Source organism: Sus scrofa, chromosome 6 (genome assembly GCF_000003025.6).
Source record: "Sus scrofa isolate TJ Tabasco breed Duroc chromosome 6, Sscrofa11.1, whole genome shotgun sequence".
Taxonomy (NCBI): Eukaryota; Metazoa; Chordata; class Mammalia; order Artiodactyla; family Suidae; genus Sus; species Sus scrofa.
Genome location: NC_010448.4, coordinates 169,727,155 through 169,747,009, shown reverse-complemented (window position 1 = coordinate 169,747,009; position 19,855 = coordinate 169,727,155). Strand labels below are relative to the sequence as shown.

The 19,855-nt window shown below is 58.4% G+C and overlaps 1 long non-coding RNA gene across 1 annotated transcript; it reads right to left on the bottom strand.

Annotated features, from left to right (window-relative positions):
• Positions 13,624–16,477, bottom strand: LOC110261251. Its single transcript, XR_002345254.1, has 3 exons — positions 14,327–16,477; positions 14,160–14,215; positions 13,624–13,970 (listed from the first exon to the last, which is right to left on the bottom strand). It is a non-coding gene; the product is annotated as an uncharacterized LOC110261251 (long non-coding RNA).

Here is a 19,855-nt window from a genome sequence, read left to right as displayed (position 1 = left end):
TTCATAAATGAGGAAAACGAGGTTTAGCCTTGCCCTGTGCCAGGCAGCTGGGCAGCGGCAGAGCCAAGACTGGAAGGAAGATCTGTGTGACTCCAAAGCCCTAATCCCGTGCTCCGGGCGCCCCCACCCTGAGCCCCGTGTGCCCCCTCCCCCACGCCACCGCCTGGCTGAGCCTGTTCTGATTGCCCTTAGATTAATAACAAAGAGGGCACTTGAATGATTCTTTAAAAGTACAGCCCATGGGCTGCCCTCTGGCAGCAACTATCCCCCCAGGGTCCCCTCTTTGCCCTTAACCAGGCAGGGAGCCCTGTGCAGCCTGGAAAAGTAGGAAGTGGAGGAATAGGGGCAGCCTCTTGCTTGCATCTGTAGGGTCGGGTGGTGGGGGGTGCTCACCCCACAGCCAAAACACAGCGTGTTGCCTATGCCTGTGAGGCTGGTGGTTGAGGCCCGGGTACAGCTGTCCGGTAGGTGTGGGCAGGCCCTGCTTATTTCGCCAGCTACCCACAACAGACCTGGGAGGCAGGCTGGGCTTGTGACTCGCATTTGACAGACAGGGTTTTTCCAGGTAAGATTCTTACTTTATAGACAAAGAAGTGACTTAGAGCCAGGGCTTATACGTCTGCTATGGGACCAAGAACCTACATCACATATATCCAATGAACCAGCCAACCATCTACCTACTCACTCACCCATCCATCCATCCCTCCAACCTCCATCCAACCCTCCCTGTCAACCATCCATCCATCCATCCAACCTCCATCCAACCCTCCCTGTCAACTCCATCTGTCCATCCAACTTCCCAGGCCCACGTCCATCCATCCAGCCATCCTTCCATCTATCCTTCTTTCCGTCTAGCTGGCTATCCATTTATCTATGATCTAACCTTTTATCCATCTGCCCATCCATCTGTTCAGCCTCCCATGGCCCCATCCGTCCATCCATCCTTCCATCCTTCCCTCCATTTATCTATCCATCACCAATATCTAACCTTCTTGCCATCCTTCCATCCACACAGCTACACAACCAGCCGCCCACACATCCATCTTCCTTCAAACAGAAGGTGGTTGACGAGACTAGAAAAGTCAAAGAGATTTGAGTGACAGTTAACCTTGTCCTGGGACCAACTGGTTACTTCCTGGGGAGACACGGAGAGGATGAGCTCACGGAGACATGGTCTTCTCTGGAATCCCCACCCTGGGGCCCAGCACAGGCCTGGACACACCACTCATGTCTGACGCTGGAGCGAATGCACGGGGTGGCTTTATCTCACCAGACCAAGCCTGCCCTTGCAGAGACACCCCTTCTGATGAGAAAGATTTAGTCCCCCTTTTCTGTCTGATACCATCTTTGCAATGCTCTAGCAATGAAGGCTTGACATAATCTTTAAGAGAAAAACACAGGTAGCCAGAGAGAAAAGGCCTTGGCCCATATCTGGATGAGAAAATTGAGGTCCAAGGTGGAAGAACGGCCCAGCAGAGGTCACCCTGCCAGGCTTGGATCCAGGAAACCCAGAATAGAACTTAGAAACCCTGGACTCTTCACTCTGAGGCCCAGACCCCTGCACGTGGAGGGGCTGGAAGCCCAGCTTCCTCCTCTGTCCACCACCAGCCAAGACATGCAGCTGGGTTTTTCAGGGTCACACCCGCCCTATTGCCTAGAACCCAGATTTTCCAGGACGCACCCAGCGCCCCACCAGGAGGCCGTCTTTTCCCTCAGGGAAGGGGTGAGCCACCAGGAGGCTGGGCCATGCAGAAATACAGTATTTCATTCTTTGTTTAAATGCCAGCTAAAAATAAGTGGCTATATCATGAGGATGGCGAAGCCCGGGGTTCCCACTGTGATTCCAGACGGCATTCCTGAGCAGAGGTGTGCCCGGGATAGCCCCTTGCCTAAAGGCCTCCTGCTCAGTTCCCGGGAATCCTGAGCCATGAGTGGCCCAGGAGGGGCACAGCTGGGCTCTGGCAGGCAGGAGGGCAGCAGGAGCTGAAGCTGCTGCCTGGGGCTGGCTCAGGGTGTGGGGGTGAGTCAGGGGCCAGCCCACCCCTGGAACCTCTGCGGCTCAACGGATCCGGCTGCGGGCTTCAAAGCAGCCGGATCCGTGACTCAGGCTCTGGTCCCCCCATTCCCCCCTGTGGACAAGGGCCCGGCCCTGTGTCACACCAGAAGCAGCGCAGGGCAGGGTGGCTGGTCTGGGCTCTGGTTTTATTGTTCACCAACCACGTGACTGAGGCCACACCACTCTTTAATCTTCCCGCGTGTCCGAGGCCACATCCATCAGAGGCATCTAGAAAGAAAAATCCTACCTCACAGCTGCTGGGAGGCTTCGTGGTGGAGCCCATGGAAGTTTCGGCCCGTTGCCTGGCACAGGGGGGTCTGCAGGGCAGCCTCTGTCCTCCCTTCGTCGCTGCAGGCTGTGTGGGGTCCTCTCGGGGTGAAGGCACTCCTGGACAGGAATGGGTGTGTGTGTGTGTGTGTGTGTGTGTGTGTGTGCGCGTGCGCTTGCGCATGTGTGCCGGGGGGTGGTTAGCAGAAATTGTGTCATCTACATGCCGTCGGCCAGCTACCCCACCAGGGGCCCCTCCGCTGTCGCGGGTGGCACAGCCCCTCCAAGCCTCTGAGGCCAGCCTGGCTTTTGCCCTGTTCACCCGTTAGCTTTGGCGCATCACACAACGGGTGTGTTGAGATTTTGCTCAAAGCCGCCTTCCTATGAAAACCAGGCTTCGGCTGAAAGTCTGCAGCCTGGACCTGGCCTGGCGTCAGGCTGAATCGTTTTGTCAAGCCCGAATGCCCACCCTGGCGGGCTGGGGGCCAGACTCAGAGCCGTTCTTCCTTCTTCCTTCTCCCACCCATGCCGACCTGGGCGCCCATGGGCATCCGCACACTTTCTCGCCTCCCAGCCTCCGGGCAAGCTGGGGCCTTCCCTCCTCCTCCCACTCTTGATTTATGCTGCCCGCATCCTTAAGGCCCAGGGCAAATGTCTCCTCCCCCAGGAAGTCTTCCCAACTCCATCTAAGACATGAGGTCTCAGCCACCTCTGAACACCCACAGGGTTCTCATGCCAGCTCCTCTGGCTGGGCCTACTCCTGTGTCTCCCAGGGCAGGCTAGTGGCTAAAGGCTCTGATTCTGTGTCTCTTGGCATGTGCCCTTTCCTCCCCCCTCTGAGCCCAGTTTCCTCATCTGTAAAATGGGTGCAATTGTGGTCACACAGCTGTGTATGGGCTAAGCGGGGGCGGGGGGGGGGCGCCATCCGCAGAAGCCACATCATTCCGCCGAATCACAGAGCCTGTTCTCGCGTCTTTCTTCAAGCTTTGTCAACGCGTCCATTTTCAGACGCGGCTTTAGACTCCGAGAGGTTAGAGAGCTTGACCTGGAAAGGTGGGGGTTTACGCCCAGGGTCAGGGCCATCTCTACGCCCCCGTGGCTTATGTGACTCCCTGCCTCTGTCCTCTCAGCCAGCTCCCATGCCCCATAGATATGCGCCGATGGGCAACGAGGACTTCGGGGAAGGTCTGCCCCAGGCCCGCTCGGCCTCCCCGGCCCAGCCCAGGCGCGCCGGGCCCCTGCGGCTCTGGGAGCTGCCTCTTGAGCAAGGTGGGCGAAGGCAGAGACAAAAGCATCCTGGGCTGACGGCTGCTGAGCTCAGCTTCCTGTCACCTGTTCCAAAGAAAATGCTGGTGGCAGGTGGGACTCTGCTGCCAAGTGAGTCTGGGGAATGGGGTTTCCAGCAGGGCCCCCGAGAGCAGAGGTGTCCCCTGAGTCTCGCAGAGTTCCCTCTGAGCTGGGGATCGGGGGTCGGCCCTGGTCCAGGGAGGTGGCTCCCGGACTGGGAGGAGGGGACAGGGAGACGCAGACGTGGCTCAGTTCCCAGCTGGGGGGCTGCAGGCAAGCCCTTCTCTTGTCCGAGCATCAGCTTCGTCCTCCATGAAGCGAGGTGCTTCTTGGGGTCCCTGGAGACTGTAGAGGGTGAGGCCAGACACAGCCCAGAAAGACCTCTGCAGAGGCTCTTCTGGACCCACCAAGGGAAGCGGGGGCTCAGCCTGCGGAGGGAGCCCTGGAGCGTCCGAGCCCCGGAAGCCCTTCCCCGATACCCCTCTGCTGCCAGAGGAAGAGCCGGTATCCCCCTCTCCCTGTCATTCACTGAAAGCATCTGGGACTGCTCAGCACCTGGCCCTTTAAGAATTAATTACAGCTACTGTTTACCCACGTAAACATTTACCCACGCCTGGGCCCTGGTGCCAGACTCGGCACAGCTCTTTACGTGTCTTACCACCTTTAGCCCCCACAACAGGAAGGCAATCTTCCTCTTATTGCTTTGCCGCTGAGGAGCCTGAGGCTGAGCTGCGGCCAGGTCGCACAGCCGTCTGACCCTTGATCTGTCTGCATCCTTAAGCGCTATCCTGGCGACGGCAAGGACGGGGATCCCAGGCGGCATCTCCATGGGGTGGGCTTATTGTTGACGCTCCTTCTTTTGGTGGGGGAACTGAGGTATCTCATCCCAGGTCACCCATGTAGCATAGAAGGAGCTGGGATTTGAACCAGGTCAGTCTGAGCCCTTGGTCTAAGCTCTCAATCTCAATTCCAGATTTTCCTGAGAGTCCCTCAAAGCAGGTCCTGGGGGTCCTGGGTCTGAGGGCAGCAGGAAAATGCCCCCATCCCTCACCCGGCTCCTGGGCATCCTGGAAACCAGGCAGCAGAATCCCGGGAGCCTAGGGGAGGGGAGTAGTCGGCTTACGCTGTCAGGGCTGTGCTGGTGAGGTGAGCGGTGACTCAGGGTGGGAGGCCCTGAGCGGGTGGGCAGGCGGTGCGAGCAGCCCAGGCCAGGCCAGACCACTGCTGGAGTTCCCTAGAGGAGGAGGTGTGGGTAAGGCCAGGCTGAGTCACAGCAGCGAGATGGGACAGGGAGCTGGGATGGCCCAATGACCTCACACTTTCAGCCCAGCCTGGCATGGAGCCTCCGGCCCAGGCGGGCCTGGTGGGCCCACACAGGCAGGACAGGCACATTTCCTCTTTGCCCACCCATAGCCAGGGGTGTCTGTGATCCCAGGCGGCCTCCCTGAGGCCTGGTGTTGCCAGAACCCTGAAACCCTGCCAGACTGGGGAGCAGTTGGCCTAGGGTGCAGAGCAGAGGTAGGGAGACCCAGGCTCGCTCTCCCTCTTACGCTGTGTGACTCGGGCCAAGCAACTCTACCTCTCTGAGCTTTGACCTCCTCCTCTGTCTTACAGATTCATGTAAGGATCTCATAAGCTGATGACTGTTGTCCAAACCCTGGCCCAGAGCTGGTGTCCTAGGGTGTGGGGAGCTGGGGAGGCAGCCACCACCAGCCAGGAGCCCACGAGAGAATGGAGGGCTGGAGCAGGTGGCCCCGGTGAGCCTGGCTCTAGAGCCACACGCCAGCGTCCTGGCTCTTGGCTGTCCAGCCTTGGGTGAGGGTCTTCGGATCTCTGGGCCTCAGCTGCCCCATGGGTCCAATAAAAATAACCCCAGACTCTCAGGAGGGTGCTGGGGGCCCCGCCATCACCTTGGGCCAGGTATCGGGGGCAGGGGGGGGGAAGAACAGGAGCCATGCTTCTGGGACCCAGAGTCAGTGGGGGAGGCCCCCCGGCCACACCTGCCTGGGACCCTTGTGAGGCCACTGCCTGCCCCCTGCCCAGAATTCTCCTGGTCCAGAGAGGGTGAGGGCTGCCAAGTTCACACAGAAGCCAGCTGAATGGAGCCACCATCCAAGGGGAGGGGGCCTTTATCTCCCCAGATAAGGGGCTTTGAATGGGCCTGGGAGGCCTTGCAGCCTCAGATTTGGGTGATTCCTGGGGGTGGGCGGGCAGGCCCAGAGCCACTCTGGCTCAGACTGACCACAAAGCCTACCGCTTCTTCCAGTGCCTCCTCGGCCTGAGTCAGCCTGGGGCTGCGGCTGCTTCTGAGGTCATGGCCTGTCTGCCCACCTGCCGCCCAGCCTTGGAACCCAGGCCCCCGGGGCGCAAGGCAGGTCCATAAGAATGACTTGGTGATAATGACAAGTGTGTGGGGATGCCAAGCATACCCTCTGCCTTCATTCATTATTTGATCCTCCAAACAGGCTGGGAAGCAGGCAGGGCAGGACCTGAGAGTGAGGCTCAGAGAAGCTGCATCAGCTGCCCAAGGTCACACAGCCAGGAGCAGAAGAGAAGGGTCTTGGGGCCCCAGGGCCGTGCCCTCTGCCATCACGCAGCACGCACATGGAGCCCCTTCTGTGTAAGACCTGGACTGCATCCGTGAGTCTCCTGCCAGCTAAAGGCATTTCCCCGGAAGAGGGACTTGGGAGCAGGCAGGGCCTGTGAAGCTCATGGGCGCAAGAGCCAGTGTGTGCTGTGTCTGGCTTTGTGTCGGTCAAAGGGAAGGACAGACAGGGAGCTACAGGGCCCCCAAGGCGTGAGTGCCTGCCTCTGCCTGGAGGGTCAGGACAGCTTTCCAGCTGAGGAGACATCCGAGCAAGGCCATGACGGTGGGGAAAGAACAAAGGGGGACAGCTTAGCGGACGGCTGCCAGGCCTGAAAGGGCACGACCTACCCTTGGAGCTGGAACAAACATGTCAGGGACCCGGTGATGACAGAGGAGCTTGGAGACCAGCCTGCAGGCCTTGCACGTCCAGCTGGAGCTGACCTCCTTCTGAGTTCAAAGTGGAGTCAGCTTGCATCTGTGCCATGGAGGTCCAGGCCTGCCGGGACCCACCTCCTATCCTGGCCTGGGTTGCTGGGGGGAGGGGACTTCCTTCTGGGGCCTTCCTGGACTGTCAGATGAGCCTCAGGTGGGGGACACCACAGCCTGGGGAAGAGCTGCCTCGTCTATTTCAGCACCTGAGAATGAAGCCACCTGGGGGCCACCTCATTCCTGAGAACTCAGGGCAGGCCCCTGACCCCCAAAACCCCACAGCTCCAAAGGGATCCGCCTTCTCTGAAACCAGGTTGCAATGGGGAGGGATGCCAGGCTGGCAGAGGGATCATGGCAGGGACCCTCCCACGGCCTCATTTTCCCAAGTGGTACAGACAGCTCTGCTCCCCAGCCTCCTGGCCGCCCTCAGAAGGCCCATGCCAGGGTGGCCCGGCTTGGCGGGTGACCCCGGGTGCATCTCAGCTCCTCTCTGTACTTTGCTGTTGGTCCAGGGGACCAGAGGAACCGGCTGGAAGGCTCCTCAAACAAATCTGCCTTCTTCCACAGATCACATTCGAATCCTCGCTCGTAATTCCCCAGACGACCCCTTGAGGGCGCCCTTCCTCAGGCACCCACTTGACTCCATTTAGAGAATGAAAGTGAAGGACCTGATTTCCACCTGCGAGGGGCAGGGGGCAGGGAGGACACCCATTGCGCGGCAGACACTACCCTTTAGCACATAGGGGATACACGCAGCTTCTGGAACCTTACAACCCAGATTCCAATCCCAGCTCTGAATTGCCCCAGCACGTGACCTCAAGCAAATCAGCGTCCAAGTTTGCTTCCGTATTTGCAAAATGGTGACAGCACCTTCCCAAAGGGTTGGTGTAAGAATTCGGGGGAGACAACTCATCCCAAGTGCTTACAGCCGTGCCTGACACACCGCATTTGGCAGATGGGGAAACTGAGGCTCAAGGACAAGCAGCGCCCGAGGCGGTGATTCACCCCCAACCCGCCGCCTGCGCTCCCTCACCCTCCCACCCCCACGCGGTGGCCCCGGCGCCTGACCCTCGCGGGCGATTGCGGGGACGGGCGGGGTGGGGGGGGCCTCTGTCTTGCTCTGCTGCTTGTTTCGGGAAACCCTCGGACTGGGGGCTGCGGCGAGCGCAGCGCAGAGGAGCGAAAGGAGGCCCTGCAGGCCCGCCCCGCCCCCGCCATCGCCCCGCCCCGTCCCCACCATCGCCCCGCCCCCGCCCTCGCCCCGCCCCGCCCCGCCTCCCGCCTGGCGACCAATTTTGGGCAAAGCGGCGGCAGCGGCGGCGGCGGCGCGCTACGTGCTGGCGGGGAGTCAGCGCGCAGGAATGCGCAGGACGCTTTGTTCCCCGAGCCGCCGAACGTGCTGGGGCCGGGGCGCGGCGGGCCTGACATCACCGCACGGGCAGCGCCGCCACGTGCCGCCCGGGACCTAGGTCTCGTCTTCCCCTCCGGGGACCCCAGGAGACCTCAGGGAGGCGGCTGCTACCCTCGCCAAGGGGCGGCGGCGGCTCCGGCTCGAAAAGTCCTGGCAGCCCGAGTCCGCGGGGTGGGGGGCGCAGGAGAAAGGAAGGGCAGTGGGTGGAACCAGAGGGCAGTGGTGAAGGGCAGTGGGTGGAACCAGAGGCCTCCTCGCCACAGCAAGACCTTCAGGCTGCCCCTCGGGGCACTACTACCTGAGAGTGGTGTAGGAGAGGGAGCCAGGCAGGAAGCCTCCGAGGGCCCCTTCTCCTGCTTGCCTTGTGATTTCCTCCAAGTCTCTCCCCCTCTCTGGGCCTGGGTCTGTCCTGCTGCCGAGTGGGGTGATAGTGGCTGGCTTGCTTCTCCCCAGAGCCCTGTGCTGGGTTGAGGTCTTAAGTTTTCCTATGGAAAGGAGTTCAGGGGCCTTGAGCAACCTTTGGAAACGCCGGTCAAAGGGAGGCCTTTTGTGTGCCAGGCCACGTTTGGAGCTTCCTAAATGAGATGCCATCTCATGATCAGAACAACCTCGAGTGGTGGGCATTGCTGTTTGTAAGAAACGGAGGCTCAGAGAGGCGAGGTCATCTGCTCCAGGCCACACGCTAGGGCTGCAGAGCGCATGGGCACGTGGGCAGCGAGACTCAGCCCTCCCGCTTCCTGAGTGTGCGGCCCCTCCCCCTGGGCTGGAGGGCAGGGTGGCTCCCCAGGCTGCCTGGGGCTGCTGCAGCAGCCAGCTCTGGCGAGGGCAGCACCAAAGCTTGAGCCTGCCTGTCTGGTTGTCCCCAGAAGGAGCAGTGGTGACTGGGCTCAGAATCCCTCTGCCCTGTGTGGCCTTGGGCATGTCACTTGCCTCCTCCCAAGAATGCACTGTCACTTCCCCATGTTAGCGTCCCCAGGAACTAAATGGCCGAGTCTGTGAGTCTGCGGGGACAGATGGGGTGTAGGAGGATCCCTTGGGTGGATTTTTTTTTTTTTTTTTCTGTCTTTTTCGGGCCGCACCTGCGGCACATGGAAGTTCCCAGGCTAGGGGTCGAACGTGAGCTGCAGCAGCCGGGCTACACCACAGCCACAGCAATTCGGGATCCAAGCTGCGTCTGCAACCTACACCACCGCTCACCGCAACGCTGGATCCCCAACCCACTGAGCGAGGCCAGGGATCGAACCCACATCCTCATGGATACTAGTTGGATCTGTTTCTGCTGCGCCACAAGGGGAACTCCCTGGACAGATTTTTTTTTCAGGCACTGACTTCCTTCCTCCCTCCTTCATGCATGAGGTCCTGGACGCCAGGACATAGCCTGCCCTGCCCCCACAGTCCCACCCGGCAAACAGATGGGGCGGGAGCACGGGGGTCCTGCTTGGCCTGGGAACCTTTTGCAGGAGGCTGGCAGTGTCAGCTCTGGCCTCAGACTTCACAATAGGGCAGGTCCTTACTGGGAACCTCACCAGCCCCTCCCCCTGCCCAGTCTCTTCTGGAACACTTTAGCTTCTGTCCGTCTTTGGCCATGTGTTCTCTATGGAGAAGATGGAGGCTGACTCTCCCCATCCCAGGGCTGATCTTGCAGAGGCCATGTCCTCACCTTAGTGCCTGCCCTCTCTTGGAACCCCAGCCTGTCCCCGCACTCAGCCTCAGCTGGTCCCCAGGGATGCGTGCTGGCAGAAGAGGCCAAAACCCCCATATGGCTCTCAGCACCCCCCTCCCCCAGCCACAATATCGTCAGCGTCCCCGTTGTTAGCACAGCTGTGACCTGGGGAAGGTTGATGCTGCAGGGGCCCGGGAAGGCCTCTCTGCCACCTGCGCCGGAGATGCCTGCATTTGGGACAGTGCCTGTCATGCTGCCAGCAGTGCTTAGACCTCACTTGGGCTTGTCCACCAGGGTGAGATGTGCCCAGTGGCAGAGGCCACACGACGCAGTGGTAAGACACGGGTGTCTGGGGTCAGCCGGCTCTGGGCCTGGGTGGGTTACTCCACCTCCGCTCCTCAGATTCCACCTCTGCAGATGGCAGCAAGTCCCTTTTGTCAGCATCCGGGGAGTTGGTAGATCAGGTGCCCTAGGCTGCACAGTGGTCAGCAGCCTGTGAGTCGGCGTGAGTCCCCCCTGAAGATTCTAGTGATTTCCATGTGGTCTCCGTCATCTCTGACTTGAGTCAGTGTCGGCACTCCTCCTCCTGTCCATCTCTGTGGTCAGTGATTCGTCCGGGTCCCTGTGAGGAAGACCCCCCCACCCCTGCCCCCTCGCAGCTCAGACCTGGCCACCGCAGCCCAGAGACACGGCACCCTGCCACGCAGCAAGTCTGTGCAGGTACCACGCGCTCGCCGCCTCGGGTGGAGATGGGTGGTCTCTACGACCCTTTGGCCTCCACGTCCTGGAGGCCGAGGACATGGGGTGATGAGAGAGACTGGAGGGCCAGTGTCTGCACACGCCCCACACCCCCCCCACACCATTCCTGGCACCCCCTGGGCCCCGCCTGGGCCTGGCACGCCTGCCCGGATTCCTGCCCGTGTGGTTTCCCCTGGGCCTCTCTCTCACGTCCGCTGGCAGAGCATCCCTAGCTGTCTGCATTCCTCTGCTGTGAAGACGGCCACCTCAGGGCTGGGCCCGGCTAGGACACCCCGAGTGTGGGAGCGTGCGTGCTGGCGAGGTGCGCAGGGACACACCTGGGGACACCCGCCGCTCTGCGGCTGTGCGCCCTCTGAGTCCATATGTACACGCATATCTGTGTGTGCAGGTGTTCCGGGAAGTGCGGACATGCATGAGCGCAGGAAACTTACGGGTCCCCGAGGGTCCCCAGACCCGTGGGCAGGGACCCGCATTCACGCACAGTGTGAGGCCTGGCACGTGCGTCCCACGAGGACCCTTGTCTGTGTGAGGGTCACGCACCCAGGGCTGGCCTTTCTCTCGGGCCGAGCACATGGCCATGGAAAAAGCTGGGGAAACGGGGTCAGGGTGGGCGCAGCGCCGTGAGCCCACGTGCCTGGCAGAGCTGAGTGTTTCTCCCGTGTTTCCCTCTTTAACCCTCAGGAGGACAAACGTGGGATCGGAGGCCTAGAGAGGGCCCGCCACTTGCCCAAGGTTGCACAGCCTGTCCGTGGTGGAGCCAGCTTCCATATCCATGCCTGCCTGACTCTAGAAACTTTCAGGTGGGGCGGCGAGGCCGGAGAGCTGCTGCAGCGGTCACAGAGCACAGAAGAGGCCCGCGCACCCTACAGCCCAGGGCTGGGCTGTTCTTGGAGCTGCTCACCAGATCTCTTGTTCCCACCCACCCACCACCTGCTTTGGCTGGATAATCATCATTTTTTAAAATTTATTTTTATTTGTATGTTTTATCTTTTTAGGGCTGCACCCTCTTGGCGTATGAAAGTTCCCAGGGTCGGGGGCCAGTCAGAGCTGTAGCCGCGGGCCTACACCACAGCCACAGCCACACGGGATTAGAGCCGCGTCTGCAATCTACGCCACAGCTCACGGCAACCCACGGAGCGAGGCCAGGGACCGAACCTTCATCCTCGGGGATGCTAGTCAGGTTCGTTTCCGCTGAGCCACGACGGGAACTCCTGGACAAGCATGATAAACATGTGCAGAGCAGCTGCTCTGTGCCAGCCCTGGGTAAGTGCTTTGCATGTGGTACCTCACCTGATCCTCACCAGCGCTCTAGGAGGCAGGTGCTCTTACTACGCTATTGTTATTATTCTATCTGTCTATAATATTTATGTCATAATGTAGAATTATTATTCTAATATTAGACATGAGGACACTGAGGCAACGGTGTGTTTGTTAGGTAACTTGCCCAAAATCTTAGGCTGAAAATGGCAGAGTGGGCATCTGAGCCCATGCAGTCTGGCTCCAGAATCCCAGTGCCCAAGCCCTACACACGTGCTGCTCCAGCCTAGTGCGTGAGACCCCAGCCTCACCCTCTTTCTGCTGCGTGGTGACCAACTCTGTCCTGCATGCAGGCTCCTGGGAGTTGAGGGCTGGGTGGACTAGGCCCCCATCTCACAGATGGGGAAACTGAGTCTGAACTGGTGTAGTGCCGGGCCTGAAAAGTTGCCCTCAGATGCCAGGTGTAGTCCTAGCGCTGCCCGCTGCTAGCTTGCTATGGGATTTGAGGCAAGTGCCTGCTCTCTCTGAGCCTCAGTTTCTGCCCCGCCCCCAGAGAGCAGGTAGGAAGGGCTGTCCCGAAGTTTGCTGGCAGGGAGTCCTGGGAGGAGGCGGGACAGGCCTGGCAGCAGGTGCCGAGGGGGCAGGCAGGTGAAGGTGAGCCTGGGCCAGGGCTGAAGTCGAGGCTCGGAGCCGGTTTTCCCAGGCTGTGTCTGAGTAATCCTGTGTCTATATTTATCACTTCCTTTCTTGGGTGAGCAAACAGAGCCTGATGCCAGCCTGGGCTGCCACCCCTCCCGCCCCCCCGTGCCGGCACGTTTCCCTCACCTGCCAGGTGGCCGTGGGGAGTACCGCAGTCTTGGCCCTGAGCTCAGCTTGGCCCACATAGGACACACAAGGATGCTTGAACCCAGTGGCTTCCGTGACAAATCTAATTGTCAGTGGTGGCCTGGGAACCTCCACAGGGGCCACTGCACATGCGGGCAGCTGTGACCATGGCCTGGGCCATGGCGGGTCATTGGTCACAGGGGCAATGGGCACCAGGCAATGGCAGTGCAGGGGGGCTTGGGAAAGCCCTACTCTGCTCAGCAACAGTGACTTTCATTCCTCCGTTCACGCTTTAGTCTAAATGGCAGCTCCCTGTCCCTCTAGGACCTGAAATGCCTCGATGAGGAAGTCTGAGTGGTACAGACGCCTGGAGTCAGAGTCCTCTGGGGTTGAATCCTGCCACCCTGGCCGTGGGCAATTAACGTCTCTGTGACTCGGTTTCCATGCCTGTCAGGTGGGGCCAGTAGTTCCCACACTCCCCAGGGATTATTGTCAGAGGTGTTAAGAGCCGACAGATGGAATGGGCTCTGCTGGGGTGGGGCTGCCTGTCCCCCCCACCTGCTTCCACTCTCCCAGGCCCAGACCCACAGCAGTGACAGCTGGTCGCAAAAGACCCGAAGGGGACCTATGTGTGTCCTTGACTCTCCTACCATATGCCCTTGGTGATGGACACCCGACTCGGAGAGGAGCGTGCAGCCTTAGACTCAGGATGGATTAGGTGAGCTGGGGCTTGGGCCCTGGGGAGACCCAGAAGGGACCCATTACTCCCTTTTCTCCAGCCTTCCCAGGGGTGAGTGGGGAGGACAAGTGGCCAGTCAGGCCAAAGGGGTGATGGGAACGTAAGAACATCTTTCTCGTTCATGAAGGGCCACCACTCCAAAGTCTATGAATAATAAATGATGGAGAGGGCGTGGAGAAAAAAGAACCCTCCTGTACTGATGGTGGGAATGTAAACTGGTGCAGCCACTGTGGGGAATGGAGTGGAAGTTCCTTAGAAAACTAAAATGTAGAGATGCCGTATGATCTAGCAATCCCACTCTGGAGAAAACCCTAATTCAAAAAGATGCATGCACCCCAATGTTCATAGCAACCCCCTTTACAATAGTTAAGACATGGAAGCAATTGTTCATCAGGAGATGACTGGATAAAGGTGATGCAGTTTATATGTACACAATGGAATACTACTCAGCCACGAAAAAGAATGAAATAATGACATTTGCAGCAAGAGGAAGGACCTAGAGATTATCACACTAAGTGAAGTCAGACAGAGAAAGACAAATGGCATATGAGATCACTCATACGTGGAATCTAAAACAATGATAGAGGGATTTCCCTGCTGGCCTGGTACTTAGGACTCGGCACTTTCTCTCATTGAACTTGCGCCCAGGTTCAATCCCCAGTCGGAAAACTGAGATCCCACATCAAGCCACTGCTCACAGGGGTCAAAGAAAAAAAAGATACAAATGAACTTATTTACAAAACAGAAATAGACTCACAGACACAGACAATAAACTTACAGTTCTGGAGGGGGTAGTGGGGAGGGGGAAGATAAATTAGGAGTTTGGGATTAACATAAAAACACTACTGTACATAAAATAGGTAAACAACAAGGACCTACTGTGTAGCAGAGGGAGCTATGCACAATATCTTGTGTAACCTACAATGGAAAAGAATCTGAAAAAGAAAAATTAGAAAAACATGCACATAACTGAATCCCTTTGAAACTAACACAACATTGTAAATTAACTATTCTTCGATTTACAAAGTTAAAGAAGGGCATCTTACGGAGAGACGGCTCGCCTGGACCAGACCTGGGCTCCATCACCCCTGCCTCCAGCTGGGATCCCCTTTGCTGCCTAGGTCTCTGCCCCGGTTCTGGCCTCTGCCCTGGCAGTGCTACCTTCCTGACCTTGGGGAGCCCTGGGCCTGGTGCACGTGCACCACAGCCCTGCCTGCCCCCAGGTTGGATTAGGCAGAGTCCGAGGACGTGCCGGGCTAGCAGGATCTCGAGCGGGGCGGGTGCTGGTGCTGGGACTGCCCTGTGCTGGCTCGGGACTGGGCCGAAGCAAAGCCTTGTATGGCTCTGGCAGAGGCGCTCCGCGGCAGCGCCCATTGGCTGGGCTGGCACTCCCAGCCAGGGTTGCCCGGGCCCCAAACCACGGTAACCAGAGCTGCCGGGAGCTGGTGGATTAGCATGGACGCCTGCCCGCCCGCCTGCCCGCCACTGGGGCTGCTCTTTTCCTTTCCTAAAAAGGCAGAGCCAGGCAGGAGAACCGGGCAGGTGAACTGGGGCTCGGGGAAGAGGAGCCATGGGCGGAGTGGCGCAGGTGGCCCTGCTGAGGGAGGGCACAGGAATCCTAGCCCTGGCTGTGGGCCGAGCTCTTCCCGGCTCCGGACGTCACGTTCTCGTCTACAAAAGGGGGAAGTTGGCAGCTGGGTCTCCCTAAGTTGGCTGAAGCTGTGACGGGATTGGGGGATATGTCTGCTGGGCACCCCCCAACCCCAACCCAGCTTCGAGGACTCCTGCTGGCACACAGGCCCAGAGTCTCTTTCCATAGAAGACCAACCGGTTTCTGAATGCGGGGGCCTGGTTCTGAGTCCGTGCCCTGCCCCTTACCCCCGACCTTGTGAGCAGCCTCGCCGGCGCCCCATCTTCCTCCTCTACCTGGTGAAGAAGTGACATCTACCGCCGGACCCAGGAGGGCCTCCTGGGCAGACGGCCACGATGCGCCGGCTCAGGACAGCCCCAGCCTGCCCTCCTCTGCTGCCCCCGTCCTTCCTTCGGCTTCTCTCTGCTCATGCCCATCTCAGACGGGCCTGCCGTCTGAGGCCGTCCTGGCAGCACTGGTCTGTCCCTGGGGTCTCCGGAGTGCAGAGAGGGTCCAGGCCTAAGGTGAAAGCCTGACCTCAGATGGGAAGCAGCAAAGGCTTGGCTCAGGTCTGAGCATCGACAGACCGCGGCCCGCATCTTCCTGAGGCTGTGGGTCAGGGGTAACCCAGGTCGGTGGGTTACGGGGTGCGACCTTGGGCTCTGCTCTTGGTCTGTGAAGTGGGGACGTGTGCCCCGCCCTGCCTCCGCCCAAAGGGGGAGCGCTCTGTGGACTCCAGAGCCGCCGCGGGAGGCCTGGCATCGGCCACGTGTGAGTGACCGTGGGCCTCGGCCCTGCGGCGGCTGGAGAGGCTGGTCCTTCTGGGAAGTCACGTGCACCTGCTGTGCTCTCAAGTACTGGCATCCCAGCCTTCCGCGTCAGGCCTGGGGACCCACGTGGCTCTGCTGAGAAGCCAGGCTGCTGCAGGGCAGAAGCCCCACTGGGGCCTGGGCAGAAGGAGGCCAACAGGTTGGGATCCAGGGCTCCCCTGGGGCTCGAGAGGAGAGCGGGGAGCTCGAGGATCCCCCAGGCGCTGCCTGGGAGTCAGGCTGGGGTCAGTCCTCACGCTGCCTCTCGCTGGCTCGGCAGCTTTGGCTCGCGGGGCCCTTTAGAACGTGTGTTTTCTTCTCTAAAATGGGGGCCATGACCCTCGCTTCTCTGGGTTGTTGTGAGGACTACAAAGAGGGTCGGTGAGATGCTGGATGCAGGGCCTGGCTCTTCTTCTGGGTCTGACTGGGACGCCACTTTCCCACTGCTCTCGGCTGAGACCCCGGTCTCCTCTAGGGCTTGGTCCCGGGCAGCTGCTCCGTGTCCTTCTAAATCCCAAGATTCTCAGGCCAGGCGCCAGCCCGCTGCCTTCTGCACCATTATTTTTTTCACGCCCTGTAAAAATCCGGCACTGACGCCATCAGGCCCTGCCCCTCCCCTGTCCTGTTGCTGACATCTGCTCAGCTCTTGGGCACGTCTGACGCTGAGAAGGCCTAGCTTTGTGTGACTGTCCTTAGTGCTATTTATTTCTTTATTTATTGCTTTTTAGGACCATAGTCCCGGCATAGGGAGGTTCCCAGGCGAGGCGTCAAACCAGAGCTGTAGCTGCCGGCCTACACCACAGTCACGGCCACGCAGGATCCCAGCCACATCTGTGACTTACACCGCAGCTCACGGCAACACCAGATCCTTAACCCACGGAGTGAGGCCAGGGATTGAACTGCAACCTCATGGTTCCTAGTCGGATTTGTTTCTGCTGCGCCACGACGGGAACTCCGGTGCTACTTATGTGTATCCCTCTGGAAGTTTGGCTGATGAGACGTGAACGGAGGCACGTCTGTCTCCAGGTTAAGCATATTCTATAGCCATGGAGATGTGTCCTTTTTCCACTACGGATTATTACGAAACGTTGAATGTGATTCTCTGTGCTGTGCAGCACGTCCTGGTTTCCCTGTTTTATGCACAGCCTGTCTCTACCATTGGTCCCACTTAAATGAACCCCAATCTCCTCATTTGTCCCTCCCTTCCTCTTCGGTAACTCTAGGTTTGTTTTCTATGTCCGTGAGTCCGTTTCTATTTTGTAAATAAGTTTATGCGTGTCATATATTATTTTATTCATTTATTTATTCATTTGTTTGTTTATTTCGGCTGCACCTGCAACATATGGAAGTTCCAGGGGCGAGAGGTCAAGTCAGAGCTGTAGCTTCTGGCCTGCACCACAGCCACAGCAACACTGGATCCAAGCTACATCTGCAGCCCACACAGCAGGTTCTGGCCACGTCGGATCCTTAACCCACTGAGTAAGGCCAGGAATTGACCCTGCATCCTCACAGATAGTATGTCCGGTTCTTAACCCACTGAGCCACAACGGGAACTCCTATTTGTGTGATATTTTAGATTCCACATATAAGTGATACCGTATGATATTTGTCCTTCTCTGTTTGACTTCCCTCACTCAGTATGATAATTTCTAGGTCCATCCATGTTGCTGCAGATGGTGTGACTTCATTCTTTTTTATGGCTGAGTAGTATTTCATGGTGTATATATGCTACATATTCCTTATCCATTCATCTGTTAAAGGGCATTTAGGTTGCTTCCATGTCTTTGCTATTGTAAATAGGGCCGCTGTGAGCATTGAGGGCTTGAATATTTTATTTTATTTATTTTATTTTATTTGCTTTTTAGGGCTGCACCCATGCATATGGAGGTTCCCAGGCTAGGGGTTGAATCAGAGCTGTAGCTCTGGCCTGCACCACAGCCACAGCAGTGGGGGATCCGAGCCACATCTTCCACCTACACCACAGCTCATAGCAATGCCAGATCATTAACCCACTGAGCGAGGCCAGGGATTGAACCTGTGTCCTCATGGATGCTAGTCAGATTCGTTAACCACTGAGCCGCGGTGGGAACTCCGAGGTGCACGAATCTTTTTGGCTTGGGGTTTTCTTCCGATATACGCCCAGGAGTAGGATTGCTGGTCTCGTGGTAACTCTGGTTTTACTTTTTCAATGAAACGCCATATCGTTCGCCTTATGCATCTCCTCTTAATCAAGCAGGCCGGAGACTCGCCATCTCCTTGCCATCAGCCCCTCCCCACAACACACTCAGGTCCTCTTCCCAGGACCCCACGCCTCCCTCCAGCTACTTCTCCAGGTCGCCCCTCCCCTCCCCCGCCCAGGCCCTGGGAAAGGTGTCTGGACCTGCTGTCCCCACTTACCCCTCTGCTCAGTCCCCAGCCTGCACCCTCTGCCTCCACCATTCATTCACTCATCGTTCATCACTAGCAGTGTCCGCGAAGGGCCTCCCGCGTGCCATGTGCCCGGCTAGGCCAGCTTCTCCCTGGGTCAGCCATGCGTCCCTTGCTGCTGAAACAAGCCGGCCTGCTTAGGTTCTTAGTGTTAAATTTCTGGGCAGCATTTCACCCTGAGGGCCCCTCTTGATTACCCATTTGCCTCTTCGTCTGCTCCTGCTCTTGGCCTCCCTCCCTCTGCCCACCCCTGTTCCCAGGCGTCTCCGGGAAAGGTCTTCGAGGCGACCCCAGGCTCACTCTGGACTGGAGCTCCGGTCACTCCTGTAGCAGCAATTGTGGGCCACTGTGACTGAGTAGTTAATGAGGTCATTGCTTGCCTGATGGCCTCCCTGTTAGAGTGTAAGCTCTCTGAGGGCAGGACTGTTTTGCCCTCTGTCCTATCTGACAACTGGTGTCCCACGGGCACTCAGCAGGTCTTTGATGGATAGGAAAGGTGGCGCTCCATACCTGTCTTTTCCATCCTTGGAACTCCAGCACCCCATGCAAAGCCCGCTCAGAGGCTATTTGCTGAAGGCTTACTAGGTTCAAGGTTCTCTAAGCCATGCTGTGAACACCGTCTCATTGAATCCTCCCAACAGCCCTCCCCTTTGCAAATCAGGAAAGAGAAAGCCCAGGGAGGTTGAGTACTCAGGCAGTGGTCCAGGCATGTGGGTTGGAAAAAAGTATTCCAGAGTAAGAGCGGGTGGGAAAGGTAAGGTTGTGGAGATAAGACCTGCTGCTAGTGCAGCGGGAAGACTTCCTGATAAGCAGGCGACCCGACTCCGAGCACGTGGTCGTGTCTGTTCTTAGGGCCCAGGGAGAGAGGAGAGGCCTCATGAGACACCTGCTGACTGCAGATTGGTTGGGGAAGAGGGCGTCTTCTGATGTCCTTGCTGCTCGGCTGGGGGCATATAAGGCCCCTTTGGGGTCGGGAGAATGGTGGGCCACCTGCCGTTCCTGGTAGGAGAAGGACCGAGTGGGACAGGTTGCTCAAGGCGGGGGAAGGGGCATTTCAATGAGACGGGCGGGGCAACGAGGAGGCTCTGGCAGTTCTTGTCTTGGCCAGAGGCTTTGAGCTCTGTCTCCATCAAGAGACCTTGAAATCCCACAATGTGCCCAATGCCACCATCAGATTCCCGGCCTTGCTTTGTGATGCGCTGAAGGGCAGCCCTTCAAGAATAAGTCTACGTCGTAACCCCTGGAACCTGTGAGTGAGACCTTATTTGGAAAAGGAGTTTTGCAGATATAATTAAGGTAAAGATCTCAAGATGAGATCCCCCTGGATGAGGGTGGGCCCCAAATCCAACGATGAGGGTCCATAGAAGAAACACAGGGCGAAGACAGCAACACAAAGACAGAGGCAGACATGGGCAGGGTGCAGCCACAAGCCCGGGGGGCCAAGGATTGCCTGCAGCCCCCAGAGGCTAGGAGAGAGGCGTGGAACAGAGACTCCCTCGGCCCCCAGCCCCCCCCTCCCGAACAAAACAACACCTTGACTACAGGCTTCTGGCCTCCAGAAACGTGAGCGCATACATTTCTGCTGTTTGATGCTACCAGTTTGTGAATTTGTTATGGCCGCCCTGGGCAACGCATACAGACCCCAAACCACATGGCAAGGTTCCCATGCCTCTTGCCAGGCCTGGAAGGGAGGGGCCCCTTGAATCTCA